At 32.3% G+C, this 24,615-nt stretch overlaps 1 long non-coding RNA gene across 18 annotated transcripts in view; it reads right to left on the bottom strand.

Moving 5' to 3' along the window:
• The window catches only part of LOC129304570 (uncharacterized), a 33,269-nt gene extending 9,857 nt beyond the window's left edge, over positions 1–23,412 (bottom strand). For 3 of the 18 annotated variants that reach the window (XR_008591720.1, XR_008591716.1, XR_008591724.1), the window contains exons 1-5: positions 23,273–23,412; positions 23,076–23,160; positions 11,547–12,077; positions 9,992–10,100; positions 9,840–9,895 (exon numbers count right to left, since the gene is read on the bottom strand). This is a non-coding gene — a long non-coding RNA (uncharacterized LOC129304570). Of the gene's footprint in view, positions 1–9,839; positions 9,957–9,991; positions 10,101–11,546; positions 12,078–13,295; positions 13,692–23,075; positions 23,161–23,272 lie in introns of those variants that run through there. The other 15 variants (XR_008591728.1, XR_008591717.1, XR_008591719.1 and 12 more) reach the window with 13 other exon arrangements.
• Between the last annotated feature and the right edge of the window lie 1,203 nt (positions 23,413–24,615).

Raw genomic sequence — 24,615 nt, forward strand, 5'->3', positions numbered from 1 at the left:
TTAGAACCCAGCATTCACTACTATATAACATTACCGGTCTGATAGCAGCGCGATAAAACTTTCCTTTAAGTTTGTAAGGCACCTTACGGTCGCAAATAACTCCTTTAGCTTTTCTCCAATTAAACCACCCAGCTTGAATTCTATGTGAAATATCTCCACTGATTTCGCCATCATTTTGAATAATGGCTCCCAAATATCTAAACTTTTCCACTTGAGATATAATTTGATCTCCCAATTTCACTTCCAAATTATTGTCGAATAGTCCTTTACCAAATTTAAAATATAAATATTCTGTCTTACTTCTACTCAGACGAAAACCTTTCAACTCCAATGTCTCCTCCATAACTCAAGTTTACAATTAAACTCTTCTCTTGTTTCTGCTATAAGAACTATATCATCCGCGAAGAGCATACATTTCGGAATTTCCCCTTGAATATGTTCCGTCAAAACATTTAAGATCAAGTGGAACAAATAAGGACTCAGAGATGATTCCTGATGTAGTCCAATCTTTATAGGAAAATCCTTTGTTTGATCACTAGGCGTTCTTATACTAGTTTTTACCCCCTCATACATATCTTGTATGGCTTTAATATAAGCAATCTGTACTCCCTTTTTTTCTAATGCTTTCCAAAGCACTTCTCTTGGTATACGGTCATAAGCTTTTTCCAATGGAAAACTAAAATGGCTGGTTTTCCATTTGAACTACATTTGACTAATATAGTATGGTCATCTTGACAGCATTAGTAAACTTCTTAAACCACACCAAAGGGTACTGTTTGAGTGCATATGGAAACTCGTTTGCATACGTTATTGCCACAAACTTAAACCTCCAAACCTAGTGATTCCCGTTAAACCATTTAGACAGGTGTACTTGACATCTAGTTAAAGTGATAGCCACTCCAGGTCAACTAAGAGAGTAGAACTTTGATGGTGTAACTATAAAAGCAAATGTTTCTTCATGGTCTATGCCATGGGTTTGTGTGAAACCCTTAGCCACCAACCATGCTTTATGACAAGTGATACTTCCACCAAGAATATGTTTTATGATGAAAACCCATTTAAACCTTATTGGAGTCTTTCTAGATGGAAGATCAGCAATTTCTCAAGTTTAAATTCTTTTGAAAGACCCTCAACTTTTCTTGAATTGCCTCACTACATTCCTGCTTCTTTGAAGCTTCATAAACATTTGTTTGACGTTCCTCCTCAGAAAGATTTGCACAAATGTCTACAACTTAGGAGAAAGCTTAAGCAACAAATTTATTGATTGGGTGGTCAGAACACTGCCTCACCCATTTCAGCAAGGCAATAGGCACATCCAAGTTTTCACTTGCCTTATTTCCTTCAAAATTTCAAGGACAAGTTGATTGGTTCTTCTTGGAGTGTGTTTTTTCACTATATATTTGTCAATTCAGTGGTTGTTCTGCATCATCAGGTTCCTTTTCAGACACTTCTTCCCTTTTTAGTCACTGCTTTTCTTCTTCTGCTCTAAGTAGCTTCTGCTGCTGTTTGGCACTTGAACAAAGCTCAGCTCCAGGAGTAGGCTCAGGTTGTGCGCAATTTGTGAGTAAATCATGGATTATGTTGTCATGCTGCACTTCAGGGCATGTTGTTTTGGGTATCTTAGATGTAGGTAGCAAAGGGAAGGGTTGCAGAGGGTTGAAAAGGTTCCAAGACAGCCATTCATTAAGATTTTTGGTATTAGATGTCTCCCTCTCAATGGATTTCTGGCTATAAAAGGGTGTATGTTTTAAAAATGTGACATCAAGGGTGGTATAAATCCATTTTGAGGATGGACAGAAACATTTACGACCTTTTTGTGTTGAGGAAAAACCAAGATACATGCAATGGATTGAGGTTAAAGTTTCCCCCTTAAATCTGTTATGGACAAAGGCTGTATAACCAAAATACCTTGATGTTGCGTTTAGATGTAGGGTATTTGATGAGCCAAATCCACCATTTAGATCCCAAAAAAAAAAAATAATTATGGTATTTTATCATAATTCCATGTAATTTCAAACCTCACCTACTCCCTAGTTATTTGAAATGCCAGCTACTCTTTGGTTTAAAAAAAAAATTGCTAGCTACTCTAACCCTCTTATTTCTTTCCATTTTCTATTTCCCATCTCCTTTTTTCATACTATCCAAAAAATTTTAAATACATGAATGTTAAATGGGATTTTAGATCTAAAATTCTTGTCCAAACGCTACCTGAAGGGAGTTCACATACTTAGTTGACGGAAAGGCTTCCTTCAGTTTTTGCTATGGAATAACAAAACCCTTGAGGGCATTGTATTGGTTAGATACGTTGTCTTCAACACAGCTTGTCCCCAACAGTCGTTTGAAGCAATTGAAGCAAGAAATAGGGACCTAGCCACCTCTAAGAGGTGTCAATTCAATTTTTCTGTTACATCTTATGTTGTTGTGGGGATATTGAAACAGGTGCTCTGATATATAGTTCCATAATTTTATCATTTGGGTTAACCAATTCTCTTCCACTGTCACTTCGAAAAATCTGAATATTACCTCCAAACTGATTCCAAATTAATTTGTGGAAACTATCAAATGATACTTGTAACTTCATATTTATCCTTGGTAACAAAGCAGTAGCACAATTCTCATTACCAAACATCTTCCTTGTCTCCAACATCCTAAAAAGAACAGAACACTGATAAGCAGCAGGGTTAGCTTAACATTTGAGATTTGTTGGTAAGCTTAAAAATTGCACTCTAATGATGGTAGAGGAAAAACATGTTCCACAATCATAAATTCAGATGTTCAAAGCCACTCCTTTACCCTTAACTTCAGCATTAGAGCCATCAGAAACAGTGATATACAACTTTTAAAAATTAGGAACAAAATTACCAAGTGTAGGTTCAGTAGCACTCATTATTTTTATTGCGATCAATACCAAATGGAAAAACCACCTAACACAGGTGGTAGCCAAGCGATGGGATGAACTTATCTGCACTCATGCACACACACTTCTCACCGATGTGGGGACAAAAAAACACCACCCTTAATGACGGTGAAGCCCAACCACACCGCAGGCACTCACACAAAATTGATGACCTCAGAATTGGATGTCTTGCATTTCCCATCAAGTGTACTATGATAACAAGTTTAGTGGCCTCCCCTATAAAGTACTCCTTGTCACCGCTGATGAAAAACATCAAAGCCCATTGATCCTCAAATTTGTGAAGGATATAGGTGATCAAAGGACTGATCATGGCATCATAAGAAGCACCTAATGTTTGGTCTGATTATTCCTCATTTATTGTTCTAGATTCTGAATTTAATCACAGCCGGAACATAGTTAACATGGCTCAAATACCTTGTGGAATAAAGGGGATTCACATTTTATTCCATCATCTACTATTGATAAGAAAATGCTTAGTAAATTCTAGAAGACCGGTTTATCATAACAAAATGCTCAAATCCCTCAAATAAAATCTAGGTAAATCCAAACTCCCATGTTTTTATAGATATTCCTAAGACAAAGGAGGATAATAATTACAGAATAATAACACAACATAAACAGAAAAACAGTAAATAATAACTAAATTATTCATTACTTTCAACACACTTTTTATTTTATTTTTTTGGTAAAATAATTTCAACATATTTATTTATTATTTACTTCCTTTCTTATCACATGTGCAGTGAAAAATGAAATAAGAAAAAAAATGAAATAGAATTTATATTAATATTAATTTCATTTCCAAAAAAATTCCCTAAAAAATATAAGTTAATTTGAGCTTCAACCTCTAACTATTGAAGCAACTGCTGGTAAGGAATCTGGAAATAAAAATTTTGAGCCATAGTGCTGAAGGAATTATTTAACCTAACTCGAGCATAAAGGAAATCTCAGCCATACAGAAACTGGTGCATGCTTAGCATACATACACAAATGAACATGCAGCATCAACAGAAGGCATCTCCCACATTATAAGAGAATCTTCATATTGCGAGCAAACAACTCCATCAAATATATTTACGCAATTAAAGAATCAAAGATTCCAGACCAAGTTGTCCATCAGTTATAACATAATATAAAATGCTTTACAGACAAAAGAAACTGTAATAAACACACATTGCATATACCGATGTTTATGGACCACAAGTGACAACAAAATAAATCATATCTGACAAGAAAGATGTGCATGCTTTTTCTTTTTTTTTTGGGTGGGGGGATGGGCGACAGTCTGTATGACAGGTGTTTTTGTTAAATGCAGAGATTTTTTTTTCTTTTTTTTTTTCATTGCAGAGATTTTTTTTCTAATCTCATCTATGTTCAGACAAATCAGATGCGTAGTTCCATAAGGGTGCCATGCCTCAACTTAGTTTAGTTCTATAATTAAGATATGCTAATTACTAGATCCAAATGTTTCACATAATAATTATACAGTCAAGCATCCAACGGACATGGACCCCTCATTTTGATGGTTGTCCTCGTACTGTGCCACAGAAGCAGTAGTTTGGGCTGGACAAAGAGGACATGACCTTCCAAAGACATATCTGAGCTCGTAAGCATCACATCAAAGGATGTATTCATTTATAAATGAGAAAAAAAAAATCAAAAAGCAACGGCAAGAAATGCTCATGACTCATAGATTGATATATATTTGGACATCAAAATAATGTGAGGTTTCCATGAGAAATCAGAAACCACATATCTTGTAATAAAAATCAGACATGCAAAGCAGACATCTCAAGGTTCAACAGAATTTCAATCATATGATTCATCAAGCCTAGATGGCTATAAAGCTGAATCAATGTCGGTGTAGTCACATGCATACTGTGTGAGAGATGATTTTATCAAAGGAACTCAAAAATGAGTAACTCAACTATTAAGAGCCAGTTTTGGCAGCAACTAGGACCCATGACTGTCAAATTTCAAACTCATTTTATCAATTTTTATAAACATGTATGCCTGCAACAATATTAATACTACTACTACTACTAATACTGGAAAACGCACTTTAGAATGTGAAATATTATTATTCTGTAATGTTATTACACTGTATCATATCTAGAATGTGAAGCATAGGAGAATGCTTTTAGATGAGCAAAGTCTATGCACTACAAAACTGTAAATTCCAAGCCTCTAACCTTTTGTGCTTCTCTAAAATTAATCACAATGATTTTGAAAGAGTAAGAAAAAAATAGTAAGCCCATATGGGGAGGGGGAAGGTGCAAACAACAGAAAAAAAGGCTTAATCTAAGTAAGGCCAGCTACATGGATCAAACAACACCAACTGTACATAAATACACAAATGCTAAATATTCCATTGTGACATTTAATTGCATGACTACACTCAAAATCTCAAGAATTTAAACTAGAAGTAGACAGAGTAAATCAATGTCTGTCACCACCAACTGTTTGATAAAGAAAACCTCCCACTTATTGATAGCAAGTTAGAAAGAACTAAACCCATGCACTAAGTTCTAAAATGATTAATTTATTTAGTCTAGTTGGATACTGTTAAGTGTTAAGTATAATTCAACACCATAATTCTCTTTACTAAAGCAGTGGAGGCATGACATGGATCAAGCAGAGCTGACCCAACAAATCTGGACTTATTTTGAAAAAGCCCTGACTTATATTTTACGCTCAGGAGTTAAGATAAGGCATTGCTTTAGCACCTAAACTAGTTCTATGTAGGCTTGTGCTTTCCACTGAAAACATTGATTTTCCAAATTCCAACTAAGACACTGCCCCATCCCACCTCCTGCCAAGCATCTCAACCCTAATTCAGAAAGTGTTGCAAAAAATATGGTCCATCTTAGCTTAGGTTAGAACAGTTGCTTTGGTTGGATCTCAAATATGCATAGTACTTAAAGCAATAAAAATCTCTTCTTGGGTAAAATACAAGGAGAAAATGCCATTAGAAAGTAAATAGCAATGGTAGAAAATAAATTATTCTAGAGTTGCAAAAGGAACCAAACAGAATGAAGCAGAGAGAAAATAATTCCATGCATACAATCAACTCAACCCCTTTGAAACAGAACAATTGGAAGCTTTCCAAAAGAGCCATGAGCCTTGACCACAATCCCATACAGGTTAGATACATGGAACAAAACTCTATCGCTGAGAAAACCACACAGCTGAAAGCACTGATAAAATCCTTGCCTCGAGCTCCAATTATAAACCCCTAACACTCTATTTAAGAATCCCAACAAGTTTTCACAGTTTATTTAAATCAAGAAAGATCTCAATATATATACATAGCACTATACCAATAACAACTCTCAATATGAATTTTATAGAAACCGAACCAAACATTGAACCGATTGAGGCACCCATTCACAGTTCAATGGTCGAATGTGGTTGAAGCGTTGTCATACCAATTATTAATAAATTAATGCATTTTGAATAATATATTCTTAAAAAAAATCATCCATAATCATAAAATTGATTATTAAATTCAATCAAAAGTAAGATATGATCAAAACAAAAAACAAAAAGAACATCCACCAATACTACATTTATTTTGTAATTTATAATTTTAGAACATCCCTTATTAGGCTATTTTAAGTAATGAATAGGCTTAGGCCTTTACATTTTGGAAAGGTAAATAGCTATATCACTTCCATTCTTAACAAGTGAGCAAATGATTATATCACAAATCTAGCTCTCTAGAACTTATAAATTTGTGCCATATAATTTAAATAACCAATAGTGACTAGCCCGTTACACCCAGTTGGAGATCACATGCTACACTATTCATCCAGAACCTATTATTTTCTTATTTATTTTCTGATAGGCACTCAAGTGGGATTGTGATAGAGCTGCTGAGTTGCTACAGCCTGTAGGAGCCAATTAAGGAGAAAATGATAGATGGGGCTAAAACAAAAAACCACTAGGTGAAAAGATTACACCATAGGTCCTAGCCGAAAGGGAAACAAAGTGACATAGAAGTGGGGATTAGGTGCAGCTAAGGGTAGGGGCAATGATTTGGTAACTTTTCAGGTTTTAAATTCTCCCATTCAGCTGAGAGAGGGGAGTTCAATCTTTTGGTGAGTGAAGTTTGGGAGAGTACTGGCCCTCGAAAGTCAAGTGTGTTGGGCGGAGGAAGATCATCTTTCTCCACCATTTTCTCTTTTTAGTGTGTTAGTAAGTAGCTTATGATCTAGGTTGTTGTTCTGTAGTGTGTATTTTGTACCAATCCTTATACCCAGTAACTATATTCAGTTTGGTGTATGGGTGTATAAGGGGATGGGGTTAGCTTGAATCGTTATTTCCCTTGTAATCCAACTTTAATACCCAGCAATAGTATTTTCAGTCCCGTTTGAAGTGTATTTTCTGGTTTTTGTCTGTTTTAAGTTTATCAGAATAGAGAGTTCTATTAGATTGCGAATCTTGGCTCCTCATTAATCTTAATCAATTCCCCCCAGGGAGTAGTTGTGCCAATGAATACACTTTACGGTAGTTCAATTAATGACATTATTGACTTCTTTACCAGTTAAAACCTTCCATTGGTCAAATATTTTGTTTGGCTTTCATTCTCCTTGACATCCACTGCTTTTATCAAGTTTCTGGAATTTATTTATTATTTTATTGCCTGTAATCTTGGAATAACAAACTGATTATCGTGGCCTTTTTTTATTCTCCTTCATGTTCATCATTATTCATCACTTGAATGGCAATAATAATCTCTCGCTGACCTCAAATGCCATGACATTCATACAACTAATACAAGAATGATACAAATGATTATCTCACTGGGGAAACTACCCTTCCCAATGTTAAGTCTTGGTGCATCAAATACTTATATAACCTGATCGGATTCTGATTATATATATAATATCTGATCTGGTGTTTAATGATTTGACATATTATGATTCAGCATTTATTTTCGTTTAATAAATGGCCATGACAAGGGATTGAGCCATCAAACTATGGTGAACCAAACCTCCTATTCTCATTTCTGTTATCAAAGGGATATACACAGTGGCCTAGTGTTTCTTCACCCAGCGTTGCTGACACTAAGTATAAGATGTGGGTGGTGGAATATATATGCTAGCATCATGGTTGATCAGCTTCATGACAAGGGAGATTGGAAAGATATTTGGGACGCAGCAAAGAAGACTTGCTCCTCGATTATTTGTAATTTCTTTCATTCCCCAGCCCACTTCCATTTTCTCCACTAAAAAATACATTAATGTAAAAATTTTAATTAATAATGATGATGATTTGCAATATAATTATTTTTCATAAATAAAAATAAAATAAATAATGAATTGTAACATTATTTTTGAAGTACAAGTTTTCACATTTTCTAAAAAAGAAACAAACAAAAGCATGCATAGTACAAGAACGAAAATGAAGATTCATTTTTTTATCTCCTAAAAAGCGTAATACATACAAGAAATGATGAATTATAACTTTTCCCCTAAAAGAAAAAAAAAAGTAAAACAAAAACAATATCTAAACTATCACAAGGGTAGATTGGTCAACTTATTTTCATCTCCCTTCCCCTCCTCAAAAAAACAAAAAATCATTAGAATCCCTCCCCTCCCCCTCAAGTTATATAAAACAAGGGGTCATTAAAATCTCTCCCCTCTGTTGAACACAACAAACCATTTCATTTCTTTTTGTGGCCATAAATTTCAAGACTTAAAGCCAAAAAACGCAATCGGTATTGCTACAAATTCAATGGGCTTGTGGCTCATTCAAGTAGACAACAAGTTTAGAAAAGTAACTTCATTTATTAGGACCCATCCTAGAGATGCTATCATACATTATAGGTTAGATCATCCAATTTTGAATATATAAGAAAGTTAAATCCAACTTGATTCAATTAAATTTCTCCCCTTTACTATGAAGTGTGCTATTTCTCTAATCAAGTTAAATCTTCTTACCTTGCTCATAATAACTTTTCTTACTAAACTTTCTCTCTCGTTCATGGTAATGTGTAGAGATCTTCAAAATTTAAAAATGTTACTCGATATAAGTGGTTCGCAACATTCATCAATGTTATATTTATAGGTGACTTTATAGAGGAAATTAGGCATTAGAAATTTTTCTAACTAAAGATTAAAGAATTTGATACCAATATACCTGTTGATCTATGATAAATCTCAGGAATAGAAGCAGATAATTCAATGGCATCGTTTCCCAAAAGAAATAAACACCAGATAGTTTGGAGGAAACATAAAGGTTTGGATGTAAACTAACAAAGACTCCTATGGAAACCACTAATAAATTGGGGTTCAAGGAAGAAAGTCCTCTAGCGGATATTGAGAGATATCAATGGCTATTTGAGATTTTCCATCATCCTTCCTACCTAACAAATCCATTATGGTACATATTGGAAGAAGCTTCATTCTAGAGTGTAGATCCTTAAACCTACTCCCTCTCAATTTCAAGTGGCTGATCTAGTGCTGGACATCACAAGCTATGCAAATCCTAAAACCAAGCTTTTCTTATTTATTTTCTTTCCTTAGTTGTGTTGGTCAACTAATTTCTGTTAGGTTTTTATTCTCCCACATTTCCACTTCTTTTATCACGTACTTTAGATTGAAGGTACTTGATTACCTATTGAAATAACAGGATGGTTATTGTAGCCTATTTTTACCATATGTGTAATAATTTCCTACGAAACAATACAATAGAATCAGACTCTTCTGAGAATTCTACACATGATAAATGTAAGATAAGGCAATTGATATCAATGGTACTAGATTCTTTCACAAGTGTAAGAAAATTTGAGAGCATGAATTATAATGCATGCTGACAAATAACCAGAGAAAATGAACATCACATGAAAGCATAGTTTTCACATTGAATCATATATCCTAAAGCATGTCATGAGAAAATATTTAATCCACTATATCACCTTACACGTATAACAACTTCTATGACGTCCTTCTAAAATCCAACTTCATGCCATAACTGCTCAATGACATATGATGCATGAGGATGGCATTTATTAGTTTGATAACCTTCCTTCCTTCTGCAAACATAGTAGCTCTTAATAAAATTACATACCATTATGATTGGGAAATAGTGGCAAATATTTGTAACTCTCGGGCACCTCTGATAGCGCAGCAAAGCTGAGGCAATACTTTGAAACATTGAACACCTTTTCTGGATTTGACTTAAAAGGTGACAAAAAAAAGTATTAGTTGCTGATCAATTTATAAAATAAATAAATAGGCAGATAACTAATTTCTCTGTGGATTTAAGTAGCCGATATGATTAAATAAATTATGAATATTTAGTTGAATATGAACACTTCAATGGTATAAAACTACAATCATCTGTATTTCTAAACAGAACACAGGATAAATTCAATGATTCATTTCACAATCACATGCACGGGATAAATTCAATCAGTCTAAGAGAACTAATCGATGCCAAGATCAAAAGCAAAATATAAGTAGTATATATAAACTACCCCAAAAAATAAATACGTCCAAAACACTAAAAAGGAAAGAAAAGAAAACAAAAAATCAAGTTAGCAAGAAAAACCACAAAGCAAGCATCATTTTCTTGAGCTTTTCAAGTTTTTTTTTTTTATGAAACTAGAAAATTTGCTAGGGTCACCACAATCGGGCCATTCATAAATGATTAGGTTTATGATGGTAACACCCATACTAGTAATTGAACAACCTAAAATGCATAATTGCTTGTATCGTATTGTGCCATTACACCAGCTAGTTTTGCAGAGTTCAAATATTTTTGTCAGGAATCAAATTCAAGCCTTAAGATGTTATGAAACATTAGAATCTAAAGGTTAAAAGAGAAAGTCCAAAGACACATTGAAACATCATTTTACTTGCTTCATGTGGTGAATTTTGATTTCAGCCTAATAAGATTCCAGATAAGATTCCGTTAAAGACTTATTTAAGAAGAAAGTGACAGAGATAAATTAAGTCAAAATTAAGTCTGATTTTATTATTGTTACTATTTGATTTGGGTTTGGAATTATTTAGGATAGATTTCAGGAGATTTTATTAGATTATTTAGATATTTAGACTTTATTTAGATTTTAATCAGTATGTTATTCAGACACAGATTTTAGGATATTTTATTCAGTTTTTATTTAATTATCTTGTTATCTAGATTTGATTTAGTATTTTGGATTGTATTTAGCTTTATAAATATGCCTAATAACCTAAAAGCTAGCATATCATAAATAAAACAGTCTTTTCAACCCTTTGGAGATTCTCCTAGATGTGGCTATTAAGAGAAATATAAAATGAGATTCTTGTTCTATATCATCTTAATGGATTTGTTACTCTTATCTCCTTTTATTTCCTTTTATTACTTTTGAGCACCTATCACAGCCCAACAATAATATTTTGCTTAAAGAAAAGGAGGGTGCTTAATCGTGTTTGAGCGTGTGTAGGACATCATCCCTCTTTTCATTTTATGAATTCTTTCCAGACGCCAATGCTACTTGTGGAGGAATGTAAATTACACACTTGAAATAGATAATTTGTGAGGGGAGGTGACTCTATCATGCATTTTTTAAGACCACAAACACAGGTCCATACCAGCATGTACAAAGAATAAGAGAGAATAAAACAAATTTACTCACAAGATTATTAGCTGTGTACTGACTTGATGATACAGACTACAGCACTGCATGTTTACTCCATTTGAGTAATTATAAAGATTCTGGCAACATTTTCAATGAATAAAAATAAATTGTAAGAGAAAAGAATCACTGCCTAGCTAAATTGATGTTACTTTTTTCTCATTATTTCATCTAAACAATTTAAGTGTTAGGCAATCTGGAAAATAACACCATGCTAGTGTCTTCCCGACAAAGTGTCACAGCAATATCCTTATTATACAATTAAGAATTGAAACGACCAATCACAGAAAACCTACCCGGCACTATATTACATAAAATCTTCAACATCAAGATATACATATAACCTAGGGAAAGCAACACCATTCACAGAGCCATTAACAGCGGCTTGCTCCCTGAGATAAAGTTAGCACTTAAACAACATCAAATTATTGCTCTCCAACCTCAAAGGAAGAGGATCTTTCACCATGTCTCTAATTGAAATGCATAGGCTCTAAAAAAACGTCATCATACACTTCACACCTAAAACATTTCCTAATAGCAAACATTACATGATATTAGGATTAGAGAAGCATAAAGATATCAAATTTTGGCTATGAGCTACATGACTGGCAAAACATAAGAAACAAATATTTATAACAATTCCCTTTTAAAATAATAAAAAAGTAAAGGACAAATAGTTATTAACACAGACTAGCTGCACAAAAGCGCATGTTTCCTTAAAAATATGACTGTCTCAATTGCAAGTGATCTAAAAATATCCATCAGATGGATGCACCAAATCATATTTGACTTGCTATACAAGCTATATTTTCTCATTATTAAGAACGAAGTTTTCCATTGACACATAATGACATGTACCTTTTGACTTTTGAGCTGGGAAGCATAGATTTTTTGACCAACCCTGAGGGAGCATAGATACTAACAAGGACACAAGACACAGACATGACACTAACACAAATACAGTGACATGACAAAAAACTTAAAAGAGTCCATATAATTAGAAGTGTTGCATAGTGTCGTGTCTAATCCAATACAAGCTTCCAACATGTCCCAACTGCCAAACACAGGCATGGCTCTTTCTTTAAAGTGTCTGAACTTATTTTGCCTCAAGTTATTCAGTAACTTCCAACGGCAAAATCTCATTATTAGAAAATTCGAAAGAAGTATTAGAAATGTCCAATCTAACATAGTTAAAAGCTAGCACTCAAATAAAATTGAGCAAAACATCGATCTAAATACAAAGGACGATTCCTGGCCACTGCTTTCAAAGAAATTGCGAGCATCAATACGAAAACTACTCAATATTCAATTCTCTAACTAATTGTCCTCAAATCAATACTCCACTACACAAGCTTTACCAGTGCACCACTGCCAAAAGAAAATTACAGCTGCTTGATCTCGTCGGTGACATCAAGCTGCATCCACTTTTGTAACTAAATATCAAAACTACTAACTCCAATGATTTCCTACTAACATCAACATATATGATTGTCTTAATGCTAGAAAGCACTAATAACAGCGCAAACAAATAACAAATCAACATAAAAAACTATAATCATGCTGCAACATGGAAGAAACGGAAGGTTCCTTCGGGGACGTCCGATAAAATTGGAACGAAGGAAGAAACGGAAGAAAAATTTCTACTAAATCGCGCCTGCGAAAACTACTTTCACTTGAAAATAAAAATATTCTCCTTAAACCACAAAGCCGAGATGCTTTCGTAGAGCAGAAATTGATAAAACAACTCACTTCTCTATTACCATGATTTCTCAATCAATTTCACGCAATCCGCATTTAATGGTAAAAAACAAGGCATACTTTCACCACCATTTAAGTACATAGCAACAGGAAAAGCGACATGAGGTCAACTTGATGAATATCAATAAGCCAGATCGATCGCGATGTTTCTCCGCCTCATTTTTCATTATATGCAGGCGAATCAGTGCACGATAAGCTCAAAATGTAAAGTCGCAGTCGGATAACTACGTAACAGCCGCCGCAAAAGCACGGAAGAGGAACGGAGTACGAAGGGACTCGGGAGAACAGAACGTGGGAGACGAAGAGAATGGGTCATCCTTCGCTGAATGGCCGATTGTAAACAGAAGTAGCTATCGTACTACAAAATGGCCACGCAGTCGGGAGAAGAAAATAACTAAAGCGAAAAAGAGAGGAGTATTATTAGCGTTTTTGCCCAAAATATAACAGCGTTAAAACATGGCAGAATAGGTCCTTCAAATTAAGTCCTAAAATGTCAAATTTCAATAATGTAAAATTTTATCTTTTATTCTATAATTTTATTATAATAAATTTAAAAAAATTAAATTTAAAATATAAATTATAAATTCATCACAACAAAATTATAAAATTAAAAATCAAACTTATAAATTTTTAAAAATTAACATTTTATAACTTAATTTAAATTAATTAATCCTCTTAAAATTTATCAGTCATTCTCCCTTAAAATATTAAATTAAAATAATTAATAATTATCTATGCATAATTGCATTTCCAAGCTCCCTCACTGATAGACTGTTTGAATAACTCTTACAAATACATTTAAATCACATTGAGGATGTCCTTTTTGTCAAATTTAACAAATAATTAAATTCCTTAATGTCATGTTTGGATATATATGAATTTAGATTTAGATTTGAATTTGCATTTGAGCAAAATCCATTATTTGGAAAATTAATTATGTATGGATTTAAATTTGAGATTTGATCTTAATTCAAATCCAAGTTCTACCTCGATCTTTTTGTAATTTAAAATTCTTTTTAAACCTTTATTATTTCAAATCTTAACTCAATCTCTTTTATAATTTGACTCAAATTAATGAAGGCTTGATCAACCCACTAACGATAATTAGACTGGACTGCCAAAGTTAAAGGAAACAAATCACCACCATTCACTGGAACTAGACAGCTGACTTCCAACGAGACCAGATCGATGATACCTACCGAGACCGTAATGCCAACTTGCACTGAGACCAAATCGATGATGACGATGGGGATCGGACGGTCAACTTTCATGGGAACTAGATTGACGATGATGATCAGGACTAGACGGTCGACTTCAATCGAGATCGGATGGCCAACTTCTACAGGGAGCAAATTGATGATGACGATGGCGACCAAACAGTTGATTTACATAAGGACCACATCAATGGCAACCACTAGGGCAAGACAACTAACTTCTATCGGGACCGGACCGATGATGATGATGGAGATCAACCAGCTGACTTCCATCGGGACCAGATAGACGGTGATGACGAGGATCGATCAGCCGACTTTCACCAGAACCGAACAGACGCCAACCACCAGGAAAGACAACAAACTTCCAATGAATTGAATTGATGGCAACCATCGAGACCAAAGAGATGGCAACCACCGAGACTAAACGATCGACTTACCCCGAGACCGAACTAACGATGACCACCAAGACCGAAAGGCCGACTTCCATTAGGATTGAACAGAGGGCGACCACCGGGATCAGACAGCTGACTTCTACAAAGACTGCACTGACAAAGACAAGGAGGACCCAATAACTCACTTCTACTGAGTCCAGTCTTGCTAGAAGTCAGCCATCTGATCCTAGTAGAAGTCGGTCATCCAATCCCAATCATCACCGTCAATCTAATCCCAATGAAAATCGACCATCTGATCTCGGTGGTCGCCATCTATTCAGTCCCGATGGTCACCGTCGCCATCAATCTAGTCCTGATTGTCGCTATCTGTCCTGTCCTTATGGAATTCATCTATTAGGCCCTCATCGTCGTTTGATCTCGGTGGTTGCCATCTATTCGGTCCTAATGGTCACCATCAATCAGGTCTAGGTGGTTGCCGTCTATCCGGTCCCGTTGGAAGTCAGTCGTCCCATCTCGATAGTCGCCATCAGTTCGACCCTAGTGAAAGTCAACTGTCCCATCCCAATGGTCGTCGTCGGTTAGATCCCAGTGGGAGTTGGCCGTCCCATCCTGATGGTCGTCATCAATTCGATCTCGATGAAAGTCAATCATCCCTTCCAGGCAGTCGGCAGTGATCAGTCTTTGTGGAAGTCAATCATCCAATCCTCATCATCGTTATTAGTTCGATCCAATGAAAGTTGGCCATCTCATCCCTATCATCACCGGTTACAATCCCAGTCAACTTTGACTATCCGATTTCAGTGAAAGCTAGCCATTCAAACCATCAATTTTAGCCAATCTTCCAAGTTTCTCTTACATTTAAATATAGAATTTAAAACTTAAAATTTTACTTTAAATTTAAACAAAGAATTTCAATATTATATTTGAAATTTGTTATATCATCTAAACAAAAAATGTAGAATATATGAATTTTAAATGTGAGATTTTAAATTTAAATTTCTAACTTAAATCCACCCATTCAAATGCAATCTAAATATCTGTTTGCTAGATATAAATTTAAAACTAAATACACAATTAATTGACGGACGTTAACGGGAAGGTATCTGGCAGGGGAGTCGTCGGCCGACGTGTTCAGACATAATCATAATTAATTTTTTATAATTCAGAGAAATAACAAAAAGAGACAGCCAAAAAACACAAGAAATAAAAAGAAGCGAAACGAAAACCAAATAAGGCTCTATTCAATGTCAAGTGATACTTCAGTGTAGCTTCAGATCCAGATTTGCAGCTGAGGCAAAGTGATTATCCTAATATTGCAAGTCTGTATTATAAAAAGATTCTTACTAACCAAAATATGTTGAGCTTTTTACTATTTAATGTCTCACATCAAGCACGAAAAAATGTCTAATATTATTTTGAGAAGGAAATTTACACCGTTGGCCAAAAAACGAGATATATAAAATTCCAAGTCACAACATAAGATAAACATATTACATTTTTCCTGATCAAATGAAACTAAATAATTTTTATAGGTGAACATAGAAACTTGACCTTCAATTATTTTTTTTAAGTACACTAAGTAGCCTAACTATAAAGTGGTGTAAAATAAATTTTTTAACTTTTAAAAATGAAGCGTCCAGTTATATCCGTTAATTTTTATTTAACAGATATTAACTTTCCATGTAAGATCCACACAAATTTTTGATTAAAAATGACACATGCCTCATCAGCAAATAAATTTGCAAATCTAGCCATGAACTACTTTTTGAAGAGCACTAGATAACCTTTACTATAAAAAACAAACAATCCAACACTTTCCCACCAATTTTGATGAAACGCCGCTTATTTTTAAACTCATAAAACCTATAATGTGTCAATATTTTCAATCTCCTTTGAGTCTCTTCTTCTTGAGATGAGACTAAGAACAAAAACAAAAAAAAATAGGAGAGATTAGCGCATTAAGTCTTATAATTCTAAAAATAAATAGCGTTTCATTAAAAAAATGGAAAGATGCTAGATCATCCATTTTTATAATAGAAATTACTGAGTGCTCCTTAAAAAGTAATTCATAACTAAATTTACACATTTATTTGCTAATGCGAAAAGCCATGTGTCATTTTCAATTAAAAACTTGTGTGGGCCCCATGTGAAAAGTAAACATCTGTCAAAAAAAATTGTGTGGGCCCCATGGATTTCTGTATTTTTTATTGAAAATTTATTTTGCATCAATAGTTGAACGCCAAATTAGCATCTTTACACCTAATTTTTTTTTAACATATTGCCTACCTTTTATTCCCTTTATTAAAAAAATATTTGAGGAGTTAGATGTTTAAAAATATAAGACATTTTTAATATTTTAAAATGTAATCATTACCTTCAAAAGTGCCAATAATAAATAAATTACTTTATAGTCATTCTAAAGTGAAATCAAATGTTTCATTTGAAAATAAATAATTAATTTATTGTAGATAAAATTTAGTTAAAAATACCTTATATTTTTTAACAAGGAAGTAAATTATAAGTAAATTGTTATTAATGTTTTTAATTTATTTTCAAATGTAAAATATTTTTTATTTTGATCTAATTAAAAACAAGTAAATAAGCATATAAACTTAAGCACATAAGTTTTAGCCTACACCATTTTTCCAAATAAATTTTAAAAAACAAAAAAATGGTCCTTGATCAGGTGGACATAGAAAAATTTCAAATTGGCGGATCGCTTGAATCAAAGGTCTGGATTTATTATTTTTAATTTCCGGTAATTTATTTAATGATATTTTAAATTTAATTTGAACAATTTAAATATCTAAAAACAAAAAGAGAGTGAATTAATAACTTGACATGCCTAGAATTATTTATTAGAAAGTAGAAATTCCAAGGCAAATATTATGTTTGTAAGAATTGTAGAAAGGATCATTTACTATCACCTAGGAATATAGTATAGAAATCTGGATATAACTCACCTGAACCATAAACCATGAAACCAATACATTGACCATTTTTAATAAAATGTTTTATCCATGATCGATTTGATCATAATTTAATCAAAATTTTAATCATTAATCCTTGAATCAATACTTTAATCATTGCCTACTAGGCATATTACTATGATGGTTGCAAGTGACTATGTATAACTTTTTGTTGATACATATTGTGTGACGCTTATTCCTTCAATCTTTCTTATATATTGTGTTGAATATGTATCACTTTTTGTTATTTCTTATAATAATTTTCTCCATACTTCATTAGAGTTAAACATTAACAATAACAAGTTTTATCTCATGAGATAGGGTCACCTATATGAATTATACAATATCATTGTGTCTTATTATTTACCAAATTTTTGAAAATATTATTAACTGAGAGGTCTCAATCAACAACTTTTAAAAGTGTTTTCTTTAACTTTCTTTTATCCCTCTTAACACAGCTTAAAGTTATATATTTCACTCTCTTTACCGGTGCCCTCTATCATCTTCTTTGTACATGCTTAAACCACTGTAAACGATTTTCTATCATTTTCTCCTCAATGGGTGTTACACTCACTTTTTCTCGTATATACTCATTTTAAATTTTATCTTTACAAGTATGTATGCATATTCTTCTCAACATTCTTATCTTTGCTACTCTAATTGAATGCTCTTTCTATCCCGTTAAAACCTAACATTTACTACTATATAACATAACTAATTTTATAGTAGTTTGACAAAACTTCCTTTAAATTTATTAGATACTTTACAATTGTAAATAACTTATTTAACTTTTATCCAATCAAACCACCCATCTTATACCCTATGTGTAATATCCCTATCAATTTCTCTATCATGTTGATTAATAATTCTTAAATATCTAAACTTTTCCCCTTGATTATATCTAATCACCCAATTTTACTTTCAAATTATTACTAACCAACATCTTATCAAAATTATAATGCAAATATTCCATCTTACTCTTACAAGCGGAAATCTTTGATTTCAATATCCTCCTCCATAATTCAAATTTACATTTAATCATTTCTCTTGTTTTCACAATTAGAACTATATTATCAGCAAAAAAACATGCATTTGAAAATTTTCTCTTGAATATGCTCAATCAAAACATGTAGGACTAGGTTAAATAAATAAGGATTCGAAGATAATCCCTAATATAATCCAATCATTATATGAAAGTCTTTTATTTCACCACCAGATGTTCTTATATTAGTTGTTGTCGCTTCATACATATCTTGTATAACTCTAACATACGCAACCCGAACTCCCTTCTTTTCCAAAGCTTTTGAAAGAACTGCTCTCAATACACGGTCATATACTTTTTCAATGAGAACCATGTATAAATTTTTACCTTTGCATCAGTATTTTTTCATTAATCCCCTTAATATTTTTATAATCCCCTTATATGGCATGAAGCCAAACTGAATTTCAAAAATATCAATCTCTATTCTTAACCTATGCTCAATTACTCTTTCTTACAATTTCATTATATGACTTATAAGTTTAATCCCTCTATAGTTAGCATAATTCTAAATATCCCTTTATTTTTATAAATGGGAACTAAAGTGTTTCTCTTTCAATTGTCAAGCATTTTCTTAAACTGTAAAATATTATTAAATAACTTAGTTAGCTACCACGTCCTTTCTTCACTGAAACATTTTCTCATTTTAATAAAGATACAACCAAATTTATTGGCTCTAGCATTTATCATTTTCTTAAGAGCTTTATTTACCTCGCTATCGCATATCTTTTAATAGAATAACAAATTTTATTCTCCTTCACAAGATACTAAATCCTCCAAGTTATTAAAGATCCTCCTACATCATTAAAAAGTTTATAAAAGTAAATCTCTCATTTATATTTAATATCATTATCTATGACCAAAACTCTTCTCTCCTCGGAAAGAAAGTTAATGCATAGAAGCGAAATGTGAATGTGTTAGGCAATTATTATATTCATTTGTTACTCTTCAGACGTATAAACAGAGAATATCTAATCTAATTTACATAAAAAGAACAGTTAAGTCCAATCCAAACCAAAAGAACCCTAGCGAAATACAAAGGGGATTGGATGCACAGGTGGTCCAACTCCTCATTGCGCATTAATAAAAGGGCATTTCCAGCCCTTTCTGTAAGGTGGGCTAATTTGGCGAATTCCAAATGGTTAATTTGGCAAATTCCAAAGCAACATACTCTATAACTACACAATATGAGACATTTTTTAAAAATTTTGCCCGGTCCAAATTATATTTGTTTTTTTAACTATATTCCTACCTTATTCATTACTCATTAAAAAAAAATCATGCATTAAAATTTTAATTACTATTATTAACACTCTTATTTAGATTATTTAATAAGGATATAAATAAAAAGATAAAAACATTTTTAAAAATTTAATGTTTCAATTAATATTATTCATAAATTATAAATTTATTAGTTATGATTTATGTTGCAATCCAAAGAGTGGATTGATTAGTTATATTTGGTTTTGTTGTTAACTGTCTTGGATTATGGACTCGACAAGACCTTTCTTTCTTCTTTTCTTGTTTCTTTCTTCTTTTCTTCTGATGTTTCGGATGTGAATCTTCCTACGCTAGCACCCTCTCACAAGAAGTTCAGAAAACATCTTGATTGATAAAATGAAAAAGAAATCAAAGGAAGAGAAATTTGAATCTAATTAGGTAAGTGATATGCATTGTACAGAATTTTAAAAATGAGTTATTATTTTCAAAACTTTCAATAGTACAATTTTTATAAACTAAAATTTCCATGTGTGCATTGGTCCCAAAATGTATATATTGAATTGAATTTCAATTACTGCAAAACAACAAAACATGCATTGATATATTAACAACCCGAATTATAAGTTAAATATCCCAAATTATAATACTATTAACAAGCCAAATGCATCATAAGCTTCTTATATATAATTATTTTAGATTTTATTCTTTTGTATTGATATATTGATGGTGATTGATACTATTGATATTGGTGTTTATTGAAATTTTTTTCTCATATAGTAAAGGGAAAATATTAAATTCTAATTGTAATAGTATACTTAGGTTATACTACTCTTATTTTCTTTCATTATACTCAACCAAACATGTTTCCCCATATAAGGCATAGAAATTGAGATGAGTTACATTTTTCGTGATTTGTAAATAACGTACTTGTTATAGATTTTAATACACACCGCACAAACACGTATTGATACATTGTTGGTTTCTTCGCTAAGTGCACTTCAGAGAAAATACCAACAAAGTTAGTACATAATTATTTACTAATCACCTTTATCCATGCCAAACGATAGGTTTGGAGTTTGGACCAATTAATGAAGAACACAATTTAATAAACTTGTAGCCTGTGTTATTGATTGCTTGTTTCATAAGCCTACAGAAGTTTCGCTGTATATACCAAGGATGACTATTTAACAATCATATCTTATGCGCCTATGTAAATAAATTGATTCATATCACAGTCATCATTAGACATCACTCACCTAAATTTCCAAACAACCCTTGCATTATGTACAAGGTTTACATTTTTTGTTAGAAAAATAAAACTTTTATCCCATGTTTTCACCAAAAAGTCGTCAAAAAATTTATTGTCTGAATAAAAATAAAAATAAAACGTTCACGGTCATACGAAAAGACTTTGATATGCTTCTGGTCCTTTTAAGTTTCAAAGTTTTTACTACAGTCCCTCAAATTTTAAAACAAACATTACTGTCTTCCTATCTTTCTAAATGAAGTTGTTTTGTTTCTCTGTCTGATAAATTTTTTCCAAATTTAACACAATATTTTGTTGACATAAAAAAATTATTTACCTGAAACTGATAACTGCTAGTTATATTAGATGTGTTAATCACTACATTGGTTGATTTAGGAATAAGTTTTGTATAGAAATATATAATGGAGAGGCAATTAATTTATGTTAGAAAATTAAAAAGAATATTACCGATTTTTTTACTTAATTTGTGTGATGAAATCAACAATTATAAAACTAATCTTTTATTTGCATAATATGAAGTGGGGGAAAGCAGAGCAGCAACTAGGCGGACAACAAAGCAAGACTGGCCAAGTTGAGGAATTGCTTTCTTGAGAACAATTTGATAGGCAAAAAAGAAAAAGAAAGAAAATATTGTCCCAAACTAATCACAAATTAAATATAACTTTACAGAAAGTAACATGTATAATTTTTTGTTTAGGGGTGTTCATTTGGTCCAAGCTCATTAATTAATTAGTTAATAAGCTCACATGGTATATGTAATAGAAGTTTTTGTTTGTAAAGGTTCAATTCTCATTGACATTCATGGAGAAAGATGTTTTAAAGGGATCAAAACAAAAATCTCTCTATGACCCAACAAAACAAAACAAAAATCTCTCTCTCTCTCTCCTCTACATCTCGGAGGGGCAAACCTAACCCTAATCAGATAAGTTTCAGTTTAATGCAAACAATAATTAATTGACTTTATATATATACACATATACATGTATAAAGCACTTGCAGTATTTTATCTCAAAGGTGGAGCATCTTACGATCGTATTTGAGATGAGATTTGAAACTCTCTTCAAAAATTGAAACATCATCAGCTACGAAATGATTTTAATTTTATATCATATATCTGTTAAAATTTAAAAAAATACCAGAATATTAAAAATAAAATGTTAAGATGTAGTATTAACTCAGGGTATGGGTAAAGGTCGGGGTGTACAAGACAAAGCTGAAGCCTACCTAAATCCTAAATAACTCTTTAAAAAAAAAAAAACCTAAAATTTAGATGTAAAAGATCCAAGTGAAAATTGAGCATTCATCCATCATCTTATCACGAGCATTCCAAATTCAAATACACCGGCACTAATCAGAAACTGTCATATCATATGTCACTCTACCAGCTGAAACACAAGAAAATCAACTAGTTCTAATGGTCACTGGTCAGTACACTTCTCTTGCACTGAAGCAAGTTTTGTTACCCAAAGAAAGTCATACCACATTCAGACACAAAAAATCAAAAAGAAAAGTGAGAAACAAATAGCATTTCTACCACCGTAGGAACCTCCCCTGGGTTTTCAAACCAAGTTTGCAAAAACAAAACAGAAACTTCGTTCTATAAAATCACAGCAATAAGAGAAGAATGAGAAACTGTGTGTAACAAGGAGAATAATGTAACAATTCTTACCTGGTGAAGAATAAAAAATCAGAACACCGAACGTCTCATTTCTTTACCAGTACGGATCAGCGAATCATTAATCGCCAGTACCTGCCTGTATGTACAAAGAAAAAGCAATGCAAAACGAGAGGCTTAATTAGATAGCTTACGAAGTGCGAAATCATCGCCGGAAATCATAGAGGAAAACCAAACCGCCGTGTACGTACCGACGAGAAGCGAAGCACGACGGCGATCGGGCAGAGAGAATCATTCTTTCTTTTTATTCGGTCATTGAACGGCGACCAAGGGCATTATTACCATAGAAACTGCCATGCCCTGGAGAGAGAAGAAAATATCTATGACAAATGGGATTAAACAAATTGGAGAGCATAAATCCCGTGCCAAAAGGTATTGTTTAACTGTGACAGCTGTCGGCCACTCATTGAATGTGTTAGTAATTACGTCAAAAAAAGCATTTTCAGTCCAATAAATTTGGAAGTACTCCTAATTACTTAATTTTAATGGATTTTTTCCCATATTTTATCAATTAAATTAACCAAAAAAAATAAGAAAGAATCTCATTCAGCCCCCAAAAAAATTATTTTTTTATTTTAATAACAATATATTTCATATTAATCCTTATTTATAATTTATTTTTTTTAAAGAGACTGGATGTGATTTTTTAAAAAAATAATGAATATTAATTTGTCACACATTGAATACTCAAAATTGTGGTGCAATCCGTACTCCTTTAAGTAAAAAATTGGAGATGATTAAATCTTCAATTGAAACTAATAAACACATAATTATATTAATTTTTATAGGTTAGAGATAATGTAACTTTTAGTCTTTTATGTTTGGAAAAATTATTAATTTGATCTTTCAAATTTATTTTTTATTATTTTAGTTCTTAATATTTGTTTCAATTATCAAGTTAGTTCTTTAAATTTTATAAGATAAATTAGCCCTAAAAGAAAGATGATACGAAAATTAAGTTGCTAACATAAAATATACACGTGGATTAATTAATCCACATAAATCAAATCTCCTAATTCTTATGAGTGATGTGTTATTGATTTTAATATTTTATAATTCCTAATTAAATTTTTGTGACTTTTTTAACCGATATGGCTTTTTTAATATGTTACTTTTTAGGAAAATTTTAGCTAATGATCAAAGAGGAAAAATATTTACTAATAGATTTCAAAAAGGACCAAAATATCTTTCTACAGAAGAAAAAAAATGCTGCTAATCGAAATATCTATTGGTCATATAACTTTACTTGTTAACTGCTTAATTTTACTAGTTAATCCCTATCAAATGTTATTAAGTAATGTTATTTGGTTAACAAGTAATATTATGTAATTTATAATTTAAGATAATAATTTTACAAATAATGAATTTGTTATAGATTTGATGTTAAACAAGATGTCAAGTGTAATTTAACAAGTGACAATGGGCAATTAACTAATGTGTTGAGAAATTATCAAGTAAAATTACATAATTAATAAATAATTTAGTTGCTTTTCAGACGGATTAAACAAGTCTTATCACTATGTTAACAAGTTAA

The sequence above is a fragment of the Prosopis cineraria genome, unplaced genomic scaffold (assembly GCF_029017545.1).
Source record: "Prosopis cineraria cultivar Desert tree isolate PC_DT_omini unplaced genomic scaffold, ASM2901754v1 PC3, whole genome shotgun sequence".
Taxonomy (NCBI): Eukaryota; Viridiplantae; Streptophyta; class Magnoliopsida; order Fabales; family Fabaceae; genus Prosopis; species Prosopis cineraria.